Here is a 14,297-nt window from a genome sequence, read left to right as displayed (position 1 = left end):
CATGAACATTTTCTCCTGAACCTCCACCCCTTACCTGTATTTCTCTTTTCTGAAGAAACAATTACAAATAAACTCCGAGAACAGAACACAATGGGAATATGGGACAAGTGCTGAGGAGAGAAGGGATCCGGCTACTTCCAATAATTGAGTTGTGACATGGTGGTTAAGACTTTGAAATTCTACTAAAATATTTTAGGCTCAGTACCTAGGGCAAAAATCATTCTTCCCTTTCTAGCAGTTGAAATCTTTCAAAATGTTGGAATTCCTCTGATGATATTTATAGTATCTTAACCACAAGATGTTAATATTCTCTAAAAAGCTAAAATTTGGCTTGGGCAAGCTGCGTGGCCCCCCTGAAACTAGGGGAAAGACAAGATGACCGGCCGCCCTGCCACTCCATCCCACAGCTTTACACAACGGGGACTGTGGTCTTTTTCTCTACACACGGTTCAATTTCCCTGTCTTCTCTACCGATGGGGACCGCACAGCCCGAATCTCCTCGCACAGTTGTAGACTCAGATCTGCTGTCTCATGGTCAAGTGCACGTGTCTGAATTGCTGACTTGAAATTGTGGCTGTCCCATTTACATCTTCCCCTGGTAAGAATAACACCGACTGCTGGAACTAACCTACGCATCCTTTGCCTTTATTGTGTCCTGTCAATTTCTATGCCTTTGCTGGGAGCCGGACATGCTTTTACGCAGGAGTGAAAAACTGACACTCCTCAAACTGAAGGTGAAACGTCCTCCCAGACCTCACCCCCAGGGCAGGGTCCCGGACAGGACATCCTCTCTGGGAGATGACTTGTCTGCCTGTCCACGTGGCTGGTGTGAGCAGGACACCAACACTCCTGCACGGTAGCCGGGAAACCTTGACATACGAGCGATAAATAAGTAGTAACAACAGTAGCTACCTGCTGTGAAGTACCTACTGTGTGCCTCTCTACCTATACCTAGAGGCAATCTGTAGCAAATGGACTCCAGTTGGACCTGCAATCGGCTTCATTTCAGATTTCAGCTCCAAAGTCTCCACTTACCAGCGCTCGTTCTTGACGGCAGGCGTCCAGGTGTCAACACTTTCTCTGGACACCTCGCCAGCCTGGAATCCTGCAGATTCCTTTCTCAGACAAACACCAAGTCCCTTTTCTGAGACCCTTCCCCACGTCATCTTCACGGATGGCTCTCAGCCGTCAGCTACTCTCTCTACCTCCTTTGACTGTTTCCTCTTCCAGGCAGGGTCTTTATAACTGTAATATTTTCAAGTTGTTATCATTCACGTTTTTGACCTCTTGCTATACTTGGAATCTTGTAAGTGGAATGTATTCAATTTTAAAAGTTGACTATGACAATACTGGAATGAAGAAAGAATGAAAATAGTAGGAGAGAACTCTTTCTAATACACACTTCGTGATACATTAGAATATGTGCTTTTACAGGGAAACATTACTAAAATATAAATATGGGAATGTAGAAACACATAATCCAAAATAAAATTTCAGCTATTATATTATCTCAATTCTCTTTTTAAGTGTTACCTCTTTTTTTTTAAAGAATGCATCATTATTTGCCCAGCATCTCAGTCTCTAAACTAATGACACTGCCTCTGTTTGTACTTTAACATACCCCGTAGAGTGGGGCACCCTCAAGTATATTATATACAAAGATGAGTTATATACGTTATATACAAAGATGAGTCAAAAGAACGGAGTAAAAGAAATATTGAACCAGGAAACTTGGGTCCTGGCTTTGACAGTGATGATGTTGATCATAATGATGATGTTATCGATTTTTAGTCACTTACCAAGTGCCAGGCATTATGCTAAGAGCTTTTTTTTTTTGCAGTATGCGGGCCTCTCACTGCCGTGGCCTCTCCCGCTGCGAAGCACAGGCTCCGGACGCGCAGGCTCAGCGGCCATGGCTCACGGGCCCAGCCGCTCCGCGGCACGTGGGATCTTCCCGGACCGGGGCACGAACCCGTGTCCCCTGCATCGGTAGGTGGACTCTCAACCACTGCGCCACCAGGGAAGCCCTATGCTAAGAGCTTTACATGAGTGTTCTCTCATGTAATCATCTCAAGAGTCCTGCAAGTGTCATTATTATGCCATTTTCTAGATGATAAAACTGAAGCTCAAAGAGGGTGAGGGACGTATTCGAGGTCACGGCCAGAGCAATGAGGTGGTGAAGATTCACGCTGAGGCCTGACCCCAGAGCCTGTACTGTCCTTCCTCTTCATCATAAGACCTCACCTGCCGAGGCCCTTATGAACAGCGGTCTCATCTTGTTTCCTAGAAAAACGGAGGCGTTGGAACAACTGACCTCGGAGGTTCCCTCTGGCTTTAAATCGTCTGAGTCCTTTGGTCCATTACTGGGAGACGGTGAGACTGGAGTCCTATTTTTCCCAGGGCTTTATCTTGGCCATGTTTGGCTCTGTTCTACACCCTTGAGAAATTCAGGGAGTCTGTCTGTAATCCCGAGAGGGTGGCGGCTCTGCAGGTGCCCTGTGGACCGACCACGGTGCAGAGAATGGAGAACTGCTGTGAGGGGGATGCCCTTGCCTCCTGGTCTGTGTCCCTAAACAGGCCGACCCAGCAAAGTGAAGGGAAGCAGAAAGGAGAGGCCCCTGGGGGCCGCCCTGCAGCTCACCCTTTCCCCGGACCTGCAGGGCTCTCAAGCTTTTATCAGACGCCACTCTCTACCCCGAGGGTGGTCTCCCCTGGGTCATCTGGGGAGGGATCTGCTGGTCACAGGGAAACAATGGAACCAAGGCCATTGCCACTGAGGGTGGCCCTCTGGGCCGAGGGCTTTCCCGGGTTGGGGGTTGGTGGGTTCTGACATCAGGCTGCTCCCCCAAAGCTGCTTTGCCAGGGAGGCCAAGGGCGGAGACCCCCGCGGAGCTTCCAGACTAGTTTCCCTCTGGGGTCCACTCTATCTGAAGCAAACACTTCCCAGACCAAGGAAGCAGCTGCCCTGTCTGCTACGTTTGTAAATTACCAAATTCCCCGTTTGGGCTGTGTTTGTTTTGGGAAATCCGGGAGATGTCCACAGATACAACAGAGGGCTCCTGAGGGCGTTCTGAGCATTGCAAAACTGAACCACAATGAAAGTCAAACTGAAGCGAGCTTTTATTTTTGGGCTCCCTGCCAGGCCCGAACAAACAAAACAGGCAGAAAACAAGCAAGGTTAGAGGTCCCGTCAGCAACCTCATTCAAACTTTTTCTGTGCAGCAGAGACAGGGGATCTGTTCCAACCAAAGCTCTCTTTGACCGGAAGCTGCTCACAGACCTCAGATCCCATACTGCTCACTTACCAGCAATTGATTGCAACCGGATCTTTCACGACAAGGTGAGAGGAGTTTTGAGCAAAGGAGAGACTTCTCACAGCACTCCCTGATGACAGGACAGGAAGCTTCATCGTTACAGCCTTTAGCAAAATCTGTAGTGTCCCCATGTAAAAAACCTCAAGTGTAACTGAACTAAATTAAACTTCTGTCCTAGACACTGTGCTACTTGAGATGGCCGATGGCTCCATGGATAAGCTCCTCCTCCAGAATAGGACGGCCTAGTGATGTAAGCGGGCGTCATATGGATAAATGCCACCCAGTGTGACATTACATGTAACCCGTCCATTAAGCCCACTCATATTTACTGAGCGCCGACTGTGTGCTAAGGCTGGGGTAGGGCTGCGGCAAAGCTTACAGGACCGACACAGCCTGGTGTCCGAGAACCTCTGGTCTCGTGGGGAGACCTCCCTCAGAGAGTAAAGACATGAGGGTCCCCAGGGCGGAAGCCCTCAGTCCAGCGGGGGCAGACGGCGACCTAAGGCAGTCTGTGCCTCTGGACGGCGGGGTATGGGCTGCTCGCGGGAGGGGCTGGCCAGGCAGCCGGAGCAGCACAGGTGAAAAGGCTGGGGGTCCAGGGGCAGCACCTGAGTCACTGAGAACAGGGAGGGAGACTGTCAAGGCGTCCTTGGTTGTTTAAAGGAAACCCAACTACATGCAATAAACGGCTTGCTTGTTTTCTCATCTGGTACTGAACAGGGGTGATAGCTGACTATCCTCCAGAGCTTCTGGTCAGCGTGGGGAGGGCTGGGTAGCGAACGAAGAGGGCTGTAGCCAAAGGCCAACAAACCCGGCATCCCAGCAGACCCGTGCAACCTGCGAGATCTTTCCAAACACTAAGCACTATTCACAAACTCCTATTACTGACTTTCCTACACCCTCATTGGGAAACACTCTCCTAGTGGGTTGGTGTCTGAAGCATCGGAACGGCGCAAGACAGAACTCCTGCGTCAGGTGTGTTCCCAGAGCAGAAACTGGCTTTGTCCCCAAGACGCCGCGCGTGTGGTCGTCCAGCCAAATGAAGCATTTATAACGTACAACATCTCGATGCCGTCCTAATACTTAAAACACACACAGTCTTCTCCTCCGTGTGAGTTTTTCCTTCTCCAGGACAAGTATGGCCTCGATGTTGAGCCAGAGGTCAGAGAGCTAAGGGCATCTCCTTTGTGGGAAAGCAGAGCCTGCCTGGGCCAGATAAAGGCGAAGGATGTGCGCGAGAGACACTGGGTACAGAACTCGAGGAGGACTTGGAACCAGTGACAACTCCCGGGCTGACGCACAGAAGTCGCGAACTACGTGTAATTAAAACCCACTAATTTCCCTGCAGAGGCAAGTCAGGTGGGCACAGCGCACACTGTTGTCCAGACTCCCCTCAGGAAAGCCAAGGGGACCTGTGGGAACCCAGCAGGCCTCGCTGGGGGCCAGCACGTGGTGACTGCGCTGTCCCCGCGGCGTCCCGATCTGGAGGCCCAGCCGTGGGGCGTTCTGGAGAAGAGAAGAATCGAGTCGGCTGCGGATTAAGTGCGTTCTCTCCCCTCTGCTGCCGACACAGTGCTCCTGGCTGCCCTCCAGGATTTGTCCAATATGATCTTCCTGGGACCACTGGACCCCAGCAAAGAGGCACCCGTGTTCCAAGTTTTTACAGGGTGTATTGCTCGCTCCCACCCCTCGGGACAATTATTCTTATCAAAGGGATCACACATCCAACACAAAGGCGAGGAAGGAAACTCTTCCAGAACTCGACTCCCTCACTAGCTCAGAAGCCAGCAACCTCTGTAACAGACGGGAAGGCACATGAAAACAGTTTCCGGAAGCGTCACTATTCCCTTTAACGTTTCTCCCATGTTTGATATCTCAGAAATATGACAGTGGCACCAACTGGCCACTGAGAGCTCCCACCACCCGGAGTTTGATTTGTACAGACGTGAGCCGACGGACCCTGAAGCCGATGGGAAAGTTACAACGTGGGATGAAGGTAATCAAGCCCATAGGACACTTAACATTCTTCTCCATTAAATAAAGGTCACTTCTTCCAAGAGACTATTTCCAGCAAATAAGATTTCTGCAGTTGTGCAAGACTGAAGCTAATTAAACACCAGAGCAAAATGGAAAACAGATGTCACAGAACATTTTAAAAGATTTTAATGACATCCTGCCTGTTTTCTTAAACTCATTTGTAGCTGCTATCACCGTCTGCCCTGAAGTTCACGAGTGGTTGGGAGGGCAGGATTTGCATCATTTTCATGTCACTGGCGGTAGGAAAGCCATTCAAAGGGAAGTGTGCAAGGGGGAGTCTTGCAGAGTCTTTTTCTACACAACCTGGCCAGCTCTTTTGGCTTCAACTCCTGAACTCTTTTAAATTAACGTTTTCTGTCTTTCAAAAGAACTTTCCATCCCAGCTCCTCCAACTCTAGCTTTTTTTACAGTCCTTTCCAGTCGTCTTGTGCTCAATTATCCTGAACACACCTGCTACGTTGACTAAGAGACTTAGTATCTGTCAGTTTCAGCTCAGAAAAAAAACAGAGCATGATGACATTTTCCGGAGATGAAAGTCATAATGAACAAGCAGACACATCGACAATTAGACTTGTAATGTCTTTTTCCCATATTATATCCACAATTCAAAATGGCCAAATCTTCCTGAAACAATCAAAATTTTGAATTAGACTGAGGGACGAAGCAGGTTTCCTCTCTTCAAAAGCGCATTCACAGAAGGAAAACGCAGATAGATGTGTAGGAGGGACCAGACAGGGAGCACAGGGCCTCGTCGCCATTTTTCTTCTTCTATAATTTGTCTTTTCAAAAATCTTTTAGGATGTTTCCCAGTGTTTGAGACCCTCTGATGATTGTGGACGTGCGTCCTTGAGTGGCTTACAACACCCACAAATGCTTGATATATGGGGAGCTCAACCATCCATTGAGAACGGCCGGGACCATTTTCTCAAATCTTCCTGACACGGTAATTAACAAAGAAGAAGCAAGGCATACTGCGGCTGCCTGCTATGTATACAAGGTCCCTGTGCAACTACAAGTCAGGAGATGTTTTCCACGACCAAACAATGATGTCTGCTAATCAGGGAAGAGAGGACACAGGTAAATGCTGCAGGAGAGCCAGAGAGGGGTTCCCTTTACAGCAGTGAGGACGCAGCCCCAAGACAAGCTCCCCACGGGGGACGGGACATGTGTCCTGGGCGACGGTGGCCCCCGCCAATGCTGCTCATGTGTGCAGAGGGCAGCCCGCGGCTCCTGGGTTAGCTGTCATCAAAACGGGCCATTTTCCCTGCCTGGACGTTAGGCTCGAAGGCCTTCTTTTCATTTTCTAACAAAGCTTTATAACTGAAACTGTCCAATAAGTATTTGACTTATTCATTTTGCCATCTGCAACACGTGATAGCGTCTGGATGAACTGGGACATCCAGGCCTGCGTCGGGTGGGGCGGCGGGAACGGCCTGGGGGTGTTGGGGTGGGAGGCGGGTGCGGATTAGAGAAACAAAGCTAAGATTACCCATGGCTGAGGACTGTCCGTGACGCCTCACATTCTGGCCTCCCCTGGGTGCTCCCTGCCATGCCGAGGTGCCACCTCCCACCGCACAGTCACGTCGTTATCCTAAGTGTGTGTCTTGTGAGAGTGAGCTCTTAGTTACAGAAAACAACTCCTGCAGCATCGCTGATTCCAAATCCTGACTCCCAGCCAGTTTTTTTTTTTTTTTCTTTCCCCAGCCTGTTTTAAGCTCCCCTTTCTCCAATCGGTTTCTGGCCACAAACCAATGAAAAATACAGAATGAAATGGCCTTGGAAGTTGAGAACTAGGACAAAAGTAATGTGGGTTAGAAATCAGAGCGAGGGGTTAGATGCCTTCCATGCCTGGAGTTCACAGATGCTGCCCTGGGGAGCAGGCTCGTGGCCAGGGACACAGACGGTTGGATTGTTCCTTTGAAGGAGGAAGGGCTGAGCGATTCCTTCTTTCGGCCTCTTGGTCCTGCTGGGTTTCAGGACTCTCGGGGCTGCCGGGGACTCGGGGAGCAAAGAGTCGCCCCCAAGAGGCTCTTAGTGAGTCGAGGGAGACATGGAGGGATTAGTGAGGCTGCCCACCTTCGTGGAAAGAACCAGAACCTCACCAACCTCACCAGGGAGTGCAGAGGAGACGTCGGGGGAAAACAGAACAGCGAGCTTTCAATTTTACCACCGAGCACCTTATGGGTAAAGGAATTTCTCCTAGAATAAAACCTTGCCATCTACCATTTGTGTGACAGTGAACACGTTGTACGTAGAGAGAATCTTTTCCAAACTCCTCATGACCAGCAGAGCCGACTTCCTCCTCAAGGGCCTGAATGTCGCCAAGTGTGTTTTCTTTAGTTTCTCACCCTACAGATGTCTTCTTCATCTGGTACTCAAAAATATCAATACTCACATACAGTTTTACTTTTAAAAAAAAAAAAAAAAAAAAAAAAGCAGCTTCCTTTCCAACCCCGGCCCAGCAGGATGGCTCCCGCAAAGAAGGGCAATGAGGAGAAGCAGGGCCGGGCCGCCATCACCACAGTGGTGACCAGAGAATACACCATCAACATTCACAAGCGCCTCCATGAGTGGGTTTCAAGAAGCCTCCCCCTCGGGCACCCAGAGAAATCTGGAAATCTGCCATGAAGGGAACTGGAACTCCACCAGATGTATGCATCGACCCCAGGCTCAACACAGCTGCTGCGCCAAAGGAATAAGCAGTGTCCCGTGTGGCAGCCAAGTGCAGTTGTCCAGAAAATGTAACGAGGGTGAAGATTCACCAAACCAGCTCTATACGGTGGTCACCTATGTACCTGTCACCACTCTCAAAAGTCTGCAGACAGTTCATGTGGATGAGAACTAACTGCTGAGGGTCCAATAAAGTTACAGAACCACCACCACAACAACAAAACAGCAGCCTCCAAATATGTTTGACATCAACCCAGCTCAGAGTTCTCTGAGTTGTGTGAGCATCTTGTTCATTCCACAACCTTGAGGACTAATGCTGAGCACAACCCGTGTCTGCCCTACTCATTTTCGAGGGCAGATCAGATCCGGGTGTTTGAAGGAGAAGGGGACAGACTGGCATCTTACTTTGCGCGGAACCTCAGGCAGCAAACAGAGCAAACACGGGCATCCACCTGCATGCCTCCTTGGGCTCCAAAGGGCTCCGGAGGCTGCGTGGGAAAGAACGAGGTTTCAGGAGAACCCCCCATGCAAACCCTCTTCATCCATCAGACAAGGCTTTGAACGGGTCACAGCTCACATCACTAACATCCCCCTGGCCCTCTGCAGCTGCCTCTAACCGTCTGCTTTTCTCCGTCTCTTCACCACGACTGGCAGCAGATTTTTGGACCCTGGGGTCACTAGTAATTGGAGGCAAGAATTTGAGGGCCTCTCTGGGAATGTTTTTAAACCTGCTGGGGCAGACGGGGATCCACTTGTGTGAGCTCCGTAGCAGCCGTCTGACTGCACCCATGTCGAATGCCGTTTTCTCAGGTAACAGATGGAGAGTCCCTGAACACCGGGCCCTCGGAGCTGTGCGTCATCTCAGGAGTTGGGGTGACTCTACGCCCCGCCGCCGGTCCTCACTTTCCCACCCTTTCTGGGAAAGAAAAATGGACCCGAGACACAGTTGTGGTCAATGACACTTAGGGGAAAGTCTGCTGGAAAGGAATTTCTCCAGAATAAAAATAAACAGAGCCTCACAAGACATATGGCCTCTGCCCCATCCCTCCTGCTCTGGACACTGGTGTGAGGACAGGGTATTTGGGGCTGAAGCTGCCTCACAACCATGGGAACTCCAGACACACACTCACATCACTGAGCTCCTGAAACAGGACCGGCCGCTAGCATATGGATGTCGCGCGCGCGCGTGTGTGTGTGTGCGCGCGCGCGCACGCGCACCTCAGTATGTGTATACAGCAAAACAAAGGCATATTAATTATTAAGGCAAACATTTTAAACTCACAAAATGATGCCATTTAAATATTTATTTATTTATTTATTTAGGCTGTGCTGGGTCTTAGTTGTGGCATGTGGGATCTTTAGTTGTGGCATGCAGACTTCTTAGCTGCGGCATGCAGACTTAGCTGTGGCATGTGGGGTCCAGTTCCCCGACCAGGGATCAAACCTGGATCCCCTGCATTGGGAGCGTGGAGTCTTATCCACTGGGCCACCAGGGAAGCCCCTGATGCCATTCTTTGAGAAAGGAGAAATGAAAGCAAAACTGAGGCAGTGAGCTGAGCCCCACTAACCCGTGCTTGGAGGCAGAGGACCACTGGAGCTCCCCACACGGCACCACTGGGCGGCTCCTGGGCCTTCGTCTGCATCTCCCCGGGGTAAGGTTTGTGTCAGTCTGTGCAAGTTGGTCAAATGCCCAGCTATCCGTAGGGGTCACTACACTTTTCACACGGTGGCAATAAAAATAATTTGCAAACATGGGAGGAACAGGAACAGGGAAAGAGAAAGTCAGACAAAAATGATGCAGTGAACCCACACTTTTCCAGAAGAGACACTTCCAGCCCCCATCGGGGACACAGACCCAGAGCTAAAACCTATGGCTCCAGCCTCAAAGGAAACGGGGTTCCTCACCGCGGGACTGTGGCCTGTGTAAATAGCAAGGCAACCTACTAGATGCACCCAACCAGCAACCAAGGGAAGGGAGGGATGGAAAAATATTAACACTTAGGGAAAGGAGCTTTAGCCTATGAGTGGTTTCCCCCCACCTCAGAAAGGCACAGCCCTGTCTGCGAGAGAGATAAATCATCTACCCAGTAGATGGACTGGATGGAGAGGCACCCAGGCCTGGAGAGGAGGTGGGAGTGAGGATGTGAGGGCGGTGAGGCCTCCCGACGCCCTGGGAAGGGGCCTGGAGCGGAGTCTGGTCTGGCAACTGGGAAGGACGAGGCTGTCTTGACCTGTCTTCTGAGCTCAGTGGCATGCTGACTGCACAGAGCAGGACATCTTTAGGGACAAACAGCCTGAGCCCCTCAAAGGCTAACAGGCTCCATCTCTGATATTCATGACGTTGACCCTGACCTCCAGGAAGAGGACGCCATCGAGAGGCAGATGTTTCAGAACATTTCCAACATCACGAGCCGCCTCCTCTCCTTCTTTCCGCTTCTTTCTAATTTTGGGACTTAGAGGACTAGCGAGAGTTTTCCGGAAAGTTCCCTTTTAAAGAATATCGTGTTCCTCGAGGTTGCTTTTTAAAAGCCGCTGCAGTAGCTTATCTGTGACAAAGGCTGATGAAAGCTGAAGACAGACATGAAATAATATAAGAAAGTGGTTGCCCAGAGCAGAACGAGGCTCAGACCAGAAATACGTTCCAACGAGAAAAAAGGGAGACTGGCAACTCCGCACAATCTCAGGCTGCACCATCCCCCGCCTCATCCCCACCCCAAACCTTTTACCATGGAAACAAGGCAGGACATACCTACACTGTGGCCTAGACACCCCGTGTGGGCTGTCGAGCTACTGACGAGCTTTGTGTAGCAGAGGCCCACGTGGTTCCCTCCACCCGCAGGACACGGATAACGTTCTCAGCTCGAAAGGAAACCAAACCCCAGGACTTATACCACTGTTTAACGTGGAACTTTAAGATACTAAATACTGTTCTTAGAAATAAATGAGCTGCCGTAGTTAGCTGGGCTTCCTAATGAAGATGTGAATTTAAATCCTAGGTACAATTTCCAAAAAGTTCCCAGACCTCATGATTTTTAAAGGGTAAAATTGATACCTCAGGTAATCAGGATTTGAGATTTTTGCTAACGACAGTGATATGACTGGTAAAAACATTTCACTTTTCATTTGTTGCTAATGACTAGAGCACACTAATATTTGATCATTAAAATTATGACTAAGCTGTACTCATCACGCTGGTCATATTTTTCAACACGTCTCAACAACTTAAAAAATGAATTATTTGGCACAAGAACCGACACATAGATCAGCGGAACAGGGCAGAGAGCCCTGATATGAACCCACGCACCTATGGTCAATTAATCTATGACAAAGGAGGCAAGGATATACAATGGAGAAAAGACAGTCTCTTCAATAAATGATGCTGGAAAACTGGACAGCTACATGTAAAAGAATGAAATTAGAACACTCCCTAACACCAAACACAAAAATAAACTCAAAGTGGATTAGAGACCTAAATCTAAGACCAGAAACCATAACACTCCTAGAAAAAAACACAGGCAGACACACTTTGACATACATCATAGCAATGCTTTTTTTGGATATGTTTCCTAAGGCAAAGGAAATTAAAGCAAAAATAAAGAAATGGGACCTAATTAAACTTAAAAGCTTTTGTACAGCAAAGGGAAGCATGAAGAAAATGAAAAGAGGACTTCTCTGGGGGCACAGTGGTTAAGAATCCACCTGCCAAAGCAAGGGACATGGGTTCGAGCCCTGGTCTGGGAAGATCCCACATGCCGCGGAGCAACTAAGCCCACGCACCACAACTACTGAGCCTGCACTCTGGAGCCCGCGAGCCACAACTACTGAGCCCACGTGCCACAACTACTGAAGCCCATGCACCTAGAGCCCGTGCTCCGCAACAAGAGAAGCCACCGCAGTGAGAAGCCCACGCACTGCAACAAAGAGTAGCCCGCGCTCACTGCAACTAAGACCCAACGCAGCCAAAAATAAATAAATTTATTAAACAACACCAACAAAAAGAAAATGAAAAGACAGCCTACTGAATGGGAGAAAATATTTGGAAATGATATGACTGATAAGGGGTTAATGTCCAAAATATATAAACAGCTCATACAACTCAACATCAAAAAGAAAAAAAAAAATCCCAATTAACAAATGGGCAGAAGACCTGAGTAGACATTTTTCCAAAGAAGACATACAGATGGACAACAGGCACATGAAAAGATGCTCAACATCGCTAATCATCAGGGAAATGCAAATCAAAACCACAACGAGACATCACCTCACACCTGTCAGAATGGCTATTATCAAAAAGAATACAAATAAATGTTGGCAAGAATGTGGAGAAAAGGGAACCTTCATACACTACTGGCAGGAATGTAAATTGATGCAGCCACTACAGAAAACAGTATGTAGCTTCCTCATAAAACTAAAAATAGAGTCACCATATGATCCAGCAATTCCACTCCTGGATATATATATATCTGGAAAAGACAAAAATTCTAATTTGAAAAGATAAACGCACCCCAGTGTTCAGAGTAGCACTATTCACAATAGCCAAGACATGGAAGCAACCTAAATGTCCATCAACAGATGAATGGCTAAAGATGTGGTATATATATACAATGGAATGCTACTCAGCCATAAAAAAGAATGAGATAACGCCACTTGCGGCAACCTGGATGGACCCAGAGATTATTCTACTAAGTGAAGTAAGTCAGACAGAGAAAGACAAATATATGATACCGCTTATATGTGGCATCTAAAAAATAAAACTAGTGAATATAACAGAAAAGAAGCTGACTCACAGACAAAGAGAACAAACCAGCGTTTATCTTGGGGAAAGGAAATGGGAGGTACAAACTACCATGTATAAAATAAAACAAGCCACAGGGGTATACTGTACAGCACAGGAAATACAGCCAATATTTTACAACTAGAAATGGAGTATAATCTTTTAAAATTGTGAATCACTACGTTGTAGTGAAACTTACATAATATTGTAAATCAGCCACACTTCAACTTAAAAACACAGTATGGTACTGGCATGAGGATGAACATATCAAAGGAACAGAACTGAGACTCCAGAAAATAAACCCATATGTGTGTGGTCAATTGGCTTTTGAGAAGGCTGCCAAGATCATTCAATGAAGAAAGAATATTGTCTTCAGCAAACGGTGCTGGTACAGCTAAATATTCACACATACAAGAGTAAAGTTTGACCCTTACCTCACACCACATACCCAAAATAAAGCACAATCGGTCAAAGACCTAAATGTAAGAGCTAAAATTATAAAACCCTTAGAAACATTGTAGTAAATCCTCATAATTTTGGATTTGGCAATGGTTTCTTAGATATGACACCAAAAGCACGAGCAACAAAAGAAAAAAACAGATAAACTGGACTGCATCAAAACTGAAAACTTCTGTGTATCAAAGGATGCTATCAAGAGAGTGAAAAGACAAGCCGAAAGATGAGAAAGACATTTGCAATCACACATCTGATAAAGGCCCACTGCCCAGCTTACAGAACGGACACTTACAGTCCGACACCCCAATCAAAAGGTGGGCAAAGGACTTGAAAAGACATTTCTCCAAAGAAGATGCACAAGTGTCCATCAACAGATGAATGGATAAACAAAATGCAGTATATTCATACAATGAAATATTATTCAGCCATAAGAAGGAATGGAACACTGAATAATGAAATCCATGCTGCAACATGGATGAACCTTGCAAACGCTAGGCTGAGTGCGAGAGACCAGACACCAAAGGTTACACATTGTATGATCCCATTTATATGAAGTATTCAGAACAGGCAAATCTATAGAGACCGAAGGCAAATTAGTGGCTGCTTTGGGATGGGAAATGGGAGTCTGGAAGGAAGGTACTCTCTAAAAGGCACAGGGTTTCTCTTGGATGATGAAAATGTTCTAAAGAGTGACTATGGCGATGGTTGGACCTACCTGTGACTACACTAAAAACCACTGAATTGTATACTTTAAATGAGGAAAGTGTATATACAGTATGTGAATTATGTCTCAATAAAGCTGTTAACAAAAGAAAAAAATGAATTAGGCAAACAGTTAATAAAAGCTACCTAACTTTCGACACTTATCCACTTAAAAGGAAAACATAAAAGAATCATGTACATTTATAGAGTTTCAGGAATAGGAATGAAAATACTTTGTATTTAAGAGCTGAATTAAGAATACCAAGAATCCATGTTTACATGAGGTCTGAAAAATTCTTTTGACCATAAATTTCTAGTTTACCTGATTCATGTGCACAATATCA

General features: G+C 47.4%; 1 protein-coding gene and 1 pseudogene across 1 annotated transcript in view; one reads left to right on the top strand and one right to left on the bottom strand.

Annotated features, from left to right (window-relative positions):
* Positions 1-14,297, bottom strand: part of PALLD (palladin, cytoskeletal associated protein) — a 376,813-nt gene that overhangs the window by 155,481 nt on the left and 207,035 nt on the right. The window lies entirely within an intron of this gene.
* Positions 7,798-8,196, top strand: LOC114883828 (annotated as a pseudogene).

The sequence above is a fragment of the Monodon monoceros genome, unplaced genomic scaffold (genome assembly GCF_005190385.1).
Source record: "Monodon monoceros isolate NGI ecotype Baffin Bay Population unplaced genomic scaffold, NGI_Narwhal_1 Super_Scaffold_5, whole genome shotgun sequence".
Taxonomy (NCBI): Eukaryota; Metazoa; Chordata; class Mammalia; order Artiodactyla; family Monodontidae; genus Monodon; species Monodon monoceros.
The sequence above is the reverse complement of the archived record's forward strand: the minus strand, read 5'-3'. Positions and strand labels throughout refer to the sequence as shown.